The sequence below is a fragment of the Cebus imitator genome, unplaced genomic scaffold (genome assembly GCF_001604975.1).
Source record: "Cebus imitator isolate Cc_AM_T3 unplaced genomic scaffold, Cebus_imitator-1.0 Scaffold265, whole genome shotgun sequence".
NCBI classification, from domain to species: Eukaryota; Metazoa; Chordata; class Mammalia; order Primates; family Cebidae; genus Cebus; species Cebus imitator.
Genome location: NW_016107580.1, coordinates 2,243,231 through 2,253,871, shown reverse-complemented (window position 1 = coordinate 2,253,871; position 10,641 = coordinate 2,243,231).

Sequence of the window (10,641 nt, the reverse complement as noted above, 5' to 3'; positions counted from 1 at the left end):
CTATCAGAAGAGAAATGATGGAAGCAATAAGGACAGCTGAAGACACACTCTAATGAGGCAGGACACTGGCTCTGCATTGTGTAACAGAAAGAGGTGTGGGCAGAGGAGCTACCCAGGATCACTATCATTTAATTCTTTTTTTTTTTTTCTTAAATTTTTATTTGGAAATAACTTCAAACTTTTATTAAAAAGTTACAAAAATTAAAGTAGTAAAAAAATGCCCATATATCCTTTCTGTTTGCTGGTTTTTGTTTTTTTGTTTTTGAGATAGAGTCTTGCTCTGTCACCCAGGCTGGAGTGCAGTGGTGTGATCTTGGCTCACTGCAACCTCTGCCTCCCCAGTTCAAGCGATTCTCCTGCCTCAGCCTCCCGAGTAGCTGGGATTACAGGCACCTGCCACTATGCCCAGCTAACTTTTTTGTATTTTTAGTAGAGACAGACTTTCACCATGTTGGCCAGGCTGGTGTCGAACTCCTGACCTCATGATTCACCTGCCTCGGCCTCCCGAAGTGCTGAGATTACAGGAGTGAGCCACTGCACCCAGCCTTTTTTTTTTTTTCAATAGAGACAGGATCTTGCTTTGTTGTCCAGACTGGAGTATAGTGGCATGATCATGGCTACTGCAGACTCAGCCTCCTGAGTTCAATCTTGGAGTCCTGCTATGTTGCCCATGCTGGTCTCAAACTCCTGGGCTAGAGTGACCCTCCCACCTTGGCCGCCCAAAGCTGTAGGATTAAAAGTGTGAGCCACCGTGTCTGGCCCCGGATGTCCTTTACCCAGATTCACCTATTAAGATTTTACGACAGCCAGACCCAGTGGCTTACGCCTGTAATCCCAGCACTTTGGGAGGCCAAGGCAGGCAGATCACGAGTTCAAGAGATCGAGACCATCCTGGCCAACATGGTGAAACCCTATCTCTACTAAAAATACAAAAATTAGCTGGGCGTAGTGGTGCGTGCCTGTAGTCCCAGCTACTCAGGAGACTGAGGCAGGAGAATCACTTGAACCAGGGAGGTGGAGGCTGCATTGAGCTGAGATCATGCCACTGCACTCCAGCCTGGTGACAGAGCGAGACTCCATGTCAAAAAATAAAAGAAAAATTTATACCATTTGCTTTATGTATAGCACTCTCTCCTCTCTCTCTCTGTGTGTGTGTGTGTGTGTGTGTGTGTGTGTGTGTGTAATTTAAAAAGATATACATCTACAGTTTTGTTCTGTACCATTTGTGGGTGATTTGCACACACTAAAGCCTTTTACTTCTAAATACTCCAGTGCATATTTTCTAAATATGAGAATATTCAATTATATAACCACAGTTTGGTTATCAACCTTAGTACATTTAACACTGATACAATAATCTCATCTAATGTCCATATCCCCATGTTGTCTGTTGACCCAAGAATGTCCTTTATGCTACATTTTCCCCATTCCACTACAGGACCCGATATAGGGTCAGGTGTTGCATTTAGCTGTCATGTCTCTTTAGCCTCCCTGAACCTGGACATTTTCCTAGCTTTTCATTAATGACAGGGACATTTTTTAATAATCAAGTCACCTATCCCCTGCCTTTACTTAATATAACATCTTTCATTCTGTGTTTGTCTGATGTTCCTCTGTGATAAGATTCGGGTTCTGTATTCTTGGCGGCAATACTGTATTATGGCTGACACCATGTCCTTCTCATGGCATTACATCTGGGGGCACAGTAGGTCCACCTGCCCCTTATTGGTGATGTTATTTTGATCATATGGTCAAGATGTTATCTGATTTCTCCACTGTATAATACTCCAATTGCTATATATTTTTTCCTCCCTTACAACTTTTCCTGCACAACAATGAGCAGTCAGTGGATAGACAATTTAGGACTATGCAAATATCCTGCTCCTCATCAAAATTTCCCCCTAGGGTTAGCCCTTACCAAGTTTTTCTGATGTTCCCCAGAGTTGAGTGCCACCTATGAGGCTTCCGGCACACTGCAACATGGGGAATGAACCTGGGACCTCTTTCATTCTGCCACTTGTCTGGAGTCCAGGAGCTAATTCAGTCCTAGATGTTTTGAAAGACCCTATAGAGACCTGAGTCGCAAGCCTGAGTTCTGATCCGGACACCGCCAATGACTCAGGAAAAACTTTGGACAAGTCTTCTTAAGACTTGTGTTCCTGCCAGGTGCAGTGCCTCATGCCTGTAATCCCGGCACTTTGGGAGGCCAAGGCAGGCTGATTACCTGAAGTCGGTAGTTCGAGACCAGCCTGACTAACATGGAGAAACCCCGTCCCTACTAAAAATACAAAATTAGCCAGGCGTGGTGGCGCATGCCTGTAATCCCAGGTATTCAGGAGGCTGAGGCAGGAGAATCACTTGAACCTGGAAGCAGAGGCTGCAGTGAACTGAGAGCTTGCCACTGCACTCCAGCCTGGGTGACAGAGCAAGACATCGTCTCAAAAAACCAAACAGGCCAGGCCCCGTGGCTCACACCTATAATTCCAACACTTTGGGAAGCCAAGGCAGACAGATTACCTGAGGTCGACAGTTCAAGACTAGCCTGACCAACATGGAGAAACCCCATCTCTACTAAAAATACAAAATTAGCCAGACACAGTGGCACATGCCTGCAATCCCAGCTACTTGGGAGGCTGAGGCAGGAGAATTGCTGAAATCTGGGAGGCAGAGGTTGCAGTGAGCCAAGATCACGCCATTGCACTCTGTCCTGGGCAGCAAGAGTGAAACTCCATCTCATCCGTCTCTCTGCTGGGTTCAAACTCACTTCGTCTGAACCCAACATACTGTATACTGTTTTTTCCTATACAAACATTCCTATGATGAAGTTTAATATACAAATTAGGTACAGCTAGAAATTAACAATAATAATAAAATAGAAAAAGCATAACAATATACTGTCATACAAGTTATATGAATGTGGTCTCTCCCTCAAAAATCTTACTGTACTGTACTCACCCTTCTTCTTATGATCTGTCGACCTAATAACCAAGAAGGCTACTAAGTGACTAAGGGTCGGTAGTATATACAGTGTGGATACACCAGACAAAAGTGATGATTCGTGTCCCTAGTGGGACAGGTTGGGATGGAGGGGGTGGTTAGAGATCTCATCACACTACTCAGAATAGTGTGCAATTTAAACCTCATGAATTGTTTATTTCTGGAATTTTCTATTTAATATTTTCAGACTGCCATGTGCCACAGGCAACTGAAATTACAGAAAGCAAAGCCAAGGATAAGGGTGACTACCGTAGTTCACATGCCCATGCCTCGCTCTCTCTCTCTCTCTCTCTCTCTCTCTATCCCTCTCCTCCTCCTCTCTACCCACAAGCTTTGTGGAAAAGCCACATCCTCATAACTTTTTCCCTGAATCTTATCCAGCTAAAAGATTTTACTGGGCACAATATTCTTAATTTGATGTGTTCCCTGAAGGACCTTAATCCATTCAAAGGTTTTAACAATGAATATTATGCTCATACTTTTAATATGATCTTTACCTCAAGGCTGAATTTTAATGGGCCTTCAATTTTAAATTTTATCTTAGTTTTCAGCGTCAAGAAGCAATTACCTCTTCAAAACCCTAGGTCCTTCAATTTTTGTATACTATTTTCTTTCACTCCTTAAAAACAGGGTGATTCTTTTCGGAACTCATGTCTTTTTTGAAATACCTTGATAAACAGAATATCAACCAGCATAGGCTGCTCATGTTGTTTTTCCTATCTCTTCTCCTCTATTGAAATTCATTAAGTACATGATGTGCCTCCCAAGTTATCTCAGACTATAGTTTTCAGCAAACGTTTTTCCTCTGCATAACATGAATCACTGTCCCTCTAGTCACCAATATCAGTTCCCTTGCTACCCACTTGCTGGGCCAGTGCCTGGGATCTTAGTGTTTTGTTATTGTTCAATTTTTTTCCCCAAGGAAGCCCAAGCTTCTTTGTATTATAGGCCAGCTTATGCTGCAGTAATGAATAACACACAATTCTCACTGACTTACAACAAAAGTCCTTATTCACGCAAAATTTGCTGCAAATATGGAAAAAATGACAAAGCATATATTATCCATGTATCAGCCCAGCACATCAGAATGGTTGAGACTTAAGCATCTCCATGTCAGTGCATGCTCTCTGAATCACCTCAGTAAGGGAAGAGAGAAAATAGAGAATCAAGCACTGGCTCTCATTCAACCTAGTAACGACCTATATCACTTCCACTCTCATTGGTCAATTCAAGCCTCATAAACACACCTGAAGTAAGTAACTGGTGTGCAGTAGTGCAATATTCCCATGCACTTAGAAGGAGAAGAGCACTAGAACCACTGGAAGGTAACATTTACATCTTCCCCTCTCCTGTGTGTAGGATCTTCTCTGTCTTTGGTGTTCTGCAGTTTTCACTCAATATATTTCAAGTTTCTTTTTATTTTTCAAGTGTATTTTGTTCAACATCTTATAGCTATGAATTCATGTCATTGATCACTTCTGGACAGTTCTCAGTTCTTAGCCATTATCTCTTCAAATGTTCTCAACTGTCTCATGGCATGTTTAGTGTGTTTAAATTCTGCAAATAAGTTCTATATATTGCAACTGGTTTACATGATTTTTAAGGCTCTTGAAGGTTTCCCCTCCATCTCCCTTTTTTTTCCCCCTTGCAATGTAAACCAAGTCATTTGTCCCATCGGTCCTAGGGGACTGGATTTTGCTGAATGGATCCTTGTGAAGTCATTTAAAGTGTTCTTCTATTCTCTGCATGTCCCGTCAATTGGGAGTTAATCTGTAAATTGGTAAATGTAGAGACTTGTTTAGGTTCAGATTCTATTTGTTTATAAACGCTTTATAGGTGATGTTGTGTTCTTCAATCAGGAGACACACAATGTCTGATTGTCTCTTTTTTGGTGAAGTGAGCAGCCATGGATGGTCATTGCCTAGATTCATTAGTTCACCGGAGGCTGAAAAAAAGGTGATATTCCAAATCTATCAGTCCTTCTTCAATTACTGTGGAAAACTTCTTAAAAAGAAACTTTCCCTCATCAATTATTTGGTTACGAGAGATTCAGTTTATATAGGAAAGAGACGATGAATGCTTTATTAAGCAAATTAATAAAATTTACTTTTTATTTTTTCACTGGGACACGATCTAGTTCTGTCACCCAGATGTAGTACAGTGACACAATCATGGCTCTCTGCAGCCTCGATCTCTTAGGCTCAAATGATCCTGCCTCAGCCTCCCAAAATGCTAAGATTACAGGTGTGAGCCACAATGCCTGGCCCTAATTAATAAGTTTCAAAAGTCACAGAGGCACTGTTAACATGAAGCAACACTGTCAGTGGGCCATACCACAAATGGGAACCACTGGAATAAATAAGGAGCTCTAGATACAAACACTGCTTACTCCAGCATCAGGCCTTAGCCCTTAGGCTGGGGCAAGACCAAGGCTGTGGTGTTCCTGTTTACAAGCATGAAGCAGATCCTTATTTTCTCCATGAATGAGGAGCTTGGCTTCAGCAGGTCTTACATCTCTGACATAGCTGGAAGCCAAGGGTACATCAATTTCCAAAAAAGCCTAGGAATATCCTCCCAGCCTGGTGAGCAAATAAAGCACTGTTTTTGTAATATTGGTTGGAATATAGAGTCAGCTGCTATAAAATAAAATAAAACAAAAACAAACAAAAAACACCCCACACTGGATGCTCATACTCTATAATCCCAGCACTTTGGGAAGCCAAGGCAGGAGGATCGCTTAAGCCCAGGAGTTCAAGGCTGCAGTGAGCCACGATCATGCCACTGCACTCCAACCTGGGCGACAGATCAAGAACTTGTCAAAAATAAATAAATATGTAAAACAAGAAAATAGATACTGGCAACAATTAGCAGTCTCTGCTACACTTGCAGAGCTGTCACTGAGGATTGGTTACACCCTCTCATTTCCTAAAGCATATTCTGTGCAAGGCCTTCAGGAGTGATGTTTATAGGACAAGGGGCCCCCCTCTCTAACCTGGGCATAACTCCAGGGCCCATGGATGAGAGTTCTTCCCAGACAAGAACTTCTTATTCTAGGGTTTCTTATTCTAGGAAACCCTTCATCAAACATGAAATTGCACCTACAGCCTGTGGTAAATATCATTTTTACTGCAAAGTTTTGCAATTGTTTTTTATAAGTTTGCTTTTTAAATTATTTGGCTAGGAGTAATTCATTTAATTTACACTGAACTCAGGTTTCTTGGCAATTATCTTGTGTATATAGAATTTCTTAAGAAGTGAGAAACTCTAACTCACAAATTGTTTTCAGGTATAACAGAATTTTTACACAACTTTATGAAATTGTTATAGTATTAACAATTATAGATGTAACATGATATATAGACATTTAATTATATATTTATGTATGATTTACCATTTTTAATTTTATACTGTTTCAAGACTTTTCTTTTTTGAGACAGGGCCTCACTCTTTCAGTCAGGCTGGAGTGCAGTGGTATGATCATGGCTCCCTTCAGCCTCAACCCTAAGGCTCTAAGTGATCCTCCCACCTTAGCCTCCTGAATAGCTGAGACTACAGGTGTGCGCCACCACACCTGGCTAATTTTTTTTAAGAGACAGGGTCTTGCTATGTTGCCCAGGCTGGTCTCAAACTCCTAGGCTCAAGCGATCCTCCCACTTTGGCCTACAAAAAGTGCTAGGGTTACAGATGTGAGCCACAGTGCCTGGCCAGGACTTATTTCTACAGGCCTTTGAAAAGCTCCTAGACCCTGGATACTATGCCTCCACTGCCTAGTGGATAAAATAATCCATAGGCCAGGTGAAGACGAAGAGGAGGTCAAATGCTGCCTTGCCTATGAGGGCAAGACTTGCTGCAGGGAACTGGCCCATCTAGCAGCTTGGCATGGGAACCCGAGCAGTGGGGAGTAGAAGGGCTGTGTCCCTGGAACCTAGAGAAGGACTAGTACTAATGCAATTAGTAAGGCAAGTCAGTGTGGTGGATGAGCCTGGATCTCAGCTACTCGGGAGGCTGAGGCGGGAAGATCACAGAGTAGGCAGGGAAATGCTTCAGTTACTTGGGCCAGTCTGGAAATGGGTGGGAGGTCAGAGAAAATTTTTCAGGTCTCATCTGAAGCATTAAAACTGACGATTATCCTTCCTTAAAACACAAACTTCCTTGGCTTCTCTGATACCACATCCCTCTGGTTTTCTTCCCACTTCCCGGCTGCTGAGACAGAGAATATGAGAGGAAGAATCTGTTAAGGGGGTGGCTAGTGTGCCAGGCAACACTGCGACATCTAAGAGAAGGTGTTCACAGACCACAGGATAGGTGAGTCTGGAGCTCAGAAAAGTGGATTCATGACTTTTATCTCCAGATGTCAGAGTGTTGAGTTGCAAGTACCAGAAACCATTTCTGGCTGATGTAAGCAGAAAAATGAATGTATTATAAGGTTTTTTTTTTTAGGTAGTTCACAGAATTGTCAAGAAGGCTAGAGAAGTATACTCAGAGCTATGCAGACAGGAACAATTCCTGCAATCATGTGCCAAATTGGTATGCTGAAGAAACTAGCAATGCCATCAGGCTGCAGGTGCTTCACCTTGTACCACTGCTACTGCCGCCATGGAAACCCCACCTGCCTGCAGCCAACACTGTCACCAGAGAGGAGGCTCTAGGCTTTGTTGTTATTTTTGTTGTTTGTTTTTGTTTTTTTGTAAATCACTACCACTAGGCCTGTACCCTGACTTCAACGGATGCTGGGAAATCAAGATTCTAGTATGTTTAGCTTCTGTAGGGAGGAGTGAGCTGTGTCTCTCAAGACTCCTGAGGTGGGAAATTCACCAAAAATAGGAAAGGAGTTCAGAATGTATGCAGCCTAAATGAATGACAAATCTTCATTACAATGTCCTTGACCCAAAAAAATGGCTAGAAACCAGTAGCATGGAGAAAGCAGAGAGGACAGCTAAGGATAGGTAACTGGGGAGCATCACTATATAAAGGATGTTCTTGAAGTGTAGAGCACTTGGAAGGGTTAAGCTTTCATATGATTCCTTTTCCCTAACTCCACCTCCACTTGTTGCCTGTGTTTTGAGAAACAGGCTGTGTTCATGCAGTGAGAAACAGCGACATGGTGGCACGTGCCCGTAGTCTCAGCTACTCAGGAGGCTGAGGTGGGAGGAGCACTTGAACCCAGGGGTTTGGGACTAGCCTGGGCAAAGAAAATTATCTCTAAAGAAAATGAAAAATAACAAAAATAAGAAGAATAAGAAGCAGAGAGCTGAGTTCTTCCCTAGAGAGAAAGGCTTCCCAGGCTATTCTTCCCCACCTTAAGTTCTTATGATGTAGTGAACTAGCAGCAAGAAGGCCATGCGATAGTTCAATCATCTTCACTGAAAAACACTCCAGGACACAATTCTTGGTAAAGAAAAGTGTTATTTTTTATTTGTTCTTGAATGTATAGGTCCTTAAAATCAGAGACACTTCCCTTTAAAATATCCTACCTCATGCCCCAACTGCTTTGGATCTAATAGCCACTCCTAATAGGGGCCTAGGAGGAACTCACCCTACCTATCTGAGAAAGGGGTGCAGCTTGAGGAATGGGCATATGGCTCAGGAAGCAGCACCAGCTGGTAAGAACGCTCCTCAAAGCAGCTCTGTCTGGCTTGTGAGTCCCCTTTTCCTGCCCTGCTCTGGACTCCCCCAGCTGTGTCCCATACCCGGAATTCCCCTGTTCCTTATGTGGCCTGAGCTCTACAGTTAAAATCATAACGAATAATATCTTTACCATTGGAGAGCTGGGAGATCACTGTTCTCAGCCATTCTCCCACTGCAACTTTATAGATAAGGAAACTGTACCCAAGGTCACACAGTTCATGATAAAAGCCACAAATTTAGGTGCTCAGAGTCTCAAATCAGATGTCTTTCTAGTATATACCTCCTTACCTCCAAGAAAGCCACCAATAGCTGCCTCCAGCTCCAGAACCAACTGGAGCAAGCAGGTGGTGGTGATCAGCACAGGTGGGAAAGGCCCTGATATAGGAATCATGCTGACTCCAGCTGAGCCGCAGCAAAGCAGGAGCCACCGTACTCCCCAGTCTCCCTCCATCCCAATGTCATCAGCTGCAGGCACCCACACTGCCAGCTTCTCCTCCTGGTTAGCAGCACTGACATGCACGGAAACATGTCTTACCACAATCCCAGGCTCCTTCCCAACTGCAGCAGGCTTTAACTGGTGCAGGAGCATGGTGAGGAGCTGCCTACCAGCCTAGTAATCCAGTTTAGCCAGACTGAGACCTGGATGCTATAAGACCTAATCCACAGCCTTGGGCTGACTTAGATAGGGTCTCTTAGCAAACAAGGCTAAAATCTGTCTCTGTGTTGTCTAGGAGAGACAGAGGGAAGGACTCACAGATGCTGTCCTCCCAGCAGGAGCTCATAAACATGCTTGGCATGAGGAGAACTGAGTTCAGGAAAAGGAAGGGACTCAGGAAATAGACAGGGAAGCAAAGCAGCTGTGATTCTTCCTACCTACCCAACTTCTTAAAAGGAGAGACCCCAGACAGCCACAGACATGTACCCCTGTCTAGGTTTCAAGGATGGCTCAGCCTGTGCGGCTGAGAGGTAAGAGGAGAATCCAGAGACTTGCGGTGTCCTAAAACTAAGGGAGGAGGCTGTTTCACTGAGGGTTGGTGGATGGTGTGAAATGCTGTGGAGAGGTCAAGACAGCTGAGCACTGAAAGGTATTTATTCTATTTCACAATTGGGCAGTCACTGGTGACGTTTATGAAAAAGAACAGAGGGCTGAAGAACAGTTGAGGAAGAATCAATTTTAAAAGATTCTTGTTTAAAATAACTTGACTAACAAGGAAAAGGTGTAAGGGGTAGTAGACTCTAAGAAACGCTGTTTTAATCTTGGCGAGAACCAGTTTGCAGACTGTGTGGAAATAACCAATGGAGACAGAGGCTGCAGACTCCAGGAAGCGGGAGCAGTGGGCTAAGCAAGGGAGCGCTCTTGGAGGACATACAAGAGGATTCAAGACATAAGAACTAATTGGAGCAGGAGGGGAAGGGAAGGGAGAGTTATAAACACAGATGAATGAGAGGGAAGAGAGGAACAGCGGGCAAGGACGCTCTTGCTTTAGGGGCTCTCTTCTGCGAAGTAGACAGTGAGCTCAGTTATTTGTGGAGGGCAAAGATGGAGGCATGGATGGGAAAAAAAAGGATCACAACAAGTTAAAGAATTTCCAGTCAATACTGAGAACCCAACTGAGGCTGCCAACTGTGAATCTGTCATGCTCAGCAGCCCAGGAGGTGGGAGCAGAAAATATGATGATGCCAAAAATGGAGAATGGCTGATAGTTTCAACAAAAATTGCCTGGCACGGTGGCTCATACCTGTAATCCCAGCACTTTGGGAGGCTGAGGAAGGCAGATTGCTTGAGCCCAGGAGTGTTGATACCAGCTTGAGCAACATGGTGAAACTCCGTCTCTACCTAAAGTAGAAAAATTAGCCAGGCATGGTGGCATGCACCTGTAGTCCCAGCAACTCAGGAGGCTAAAATGGGAGGATCACCTGAGCCCAGGATGCAGAGGTTACAGTGAGCCAAGACTGCACTCCAGCCTGGGTGACAGAGTGAGACTCTGTCTTAAAAAAAAAAAAAAAAGTAGGCTG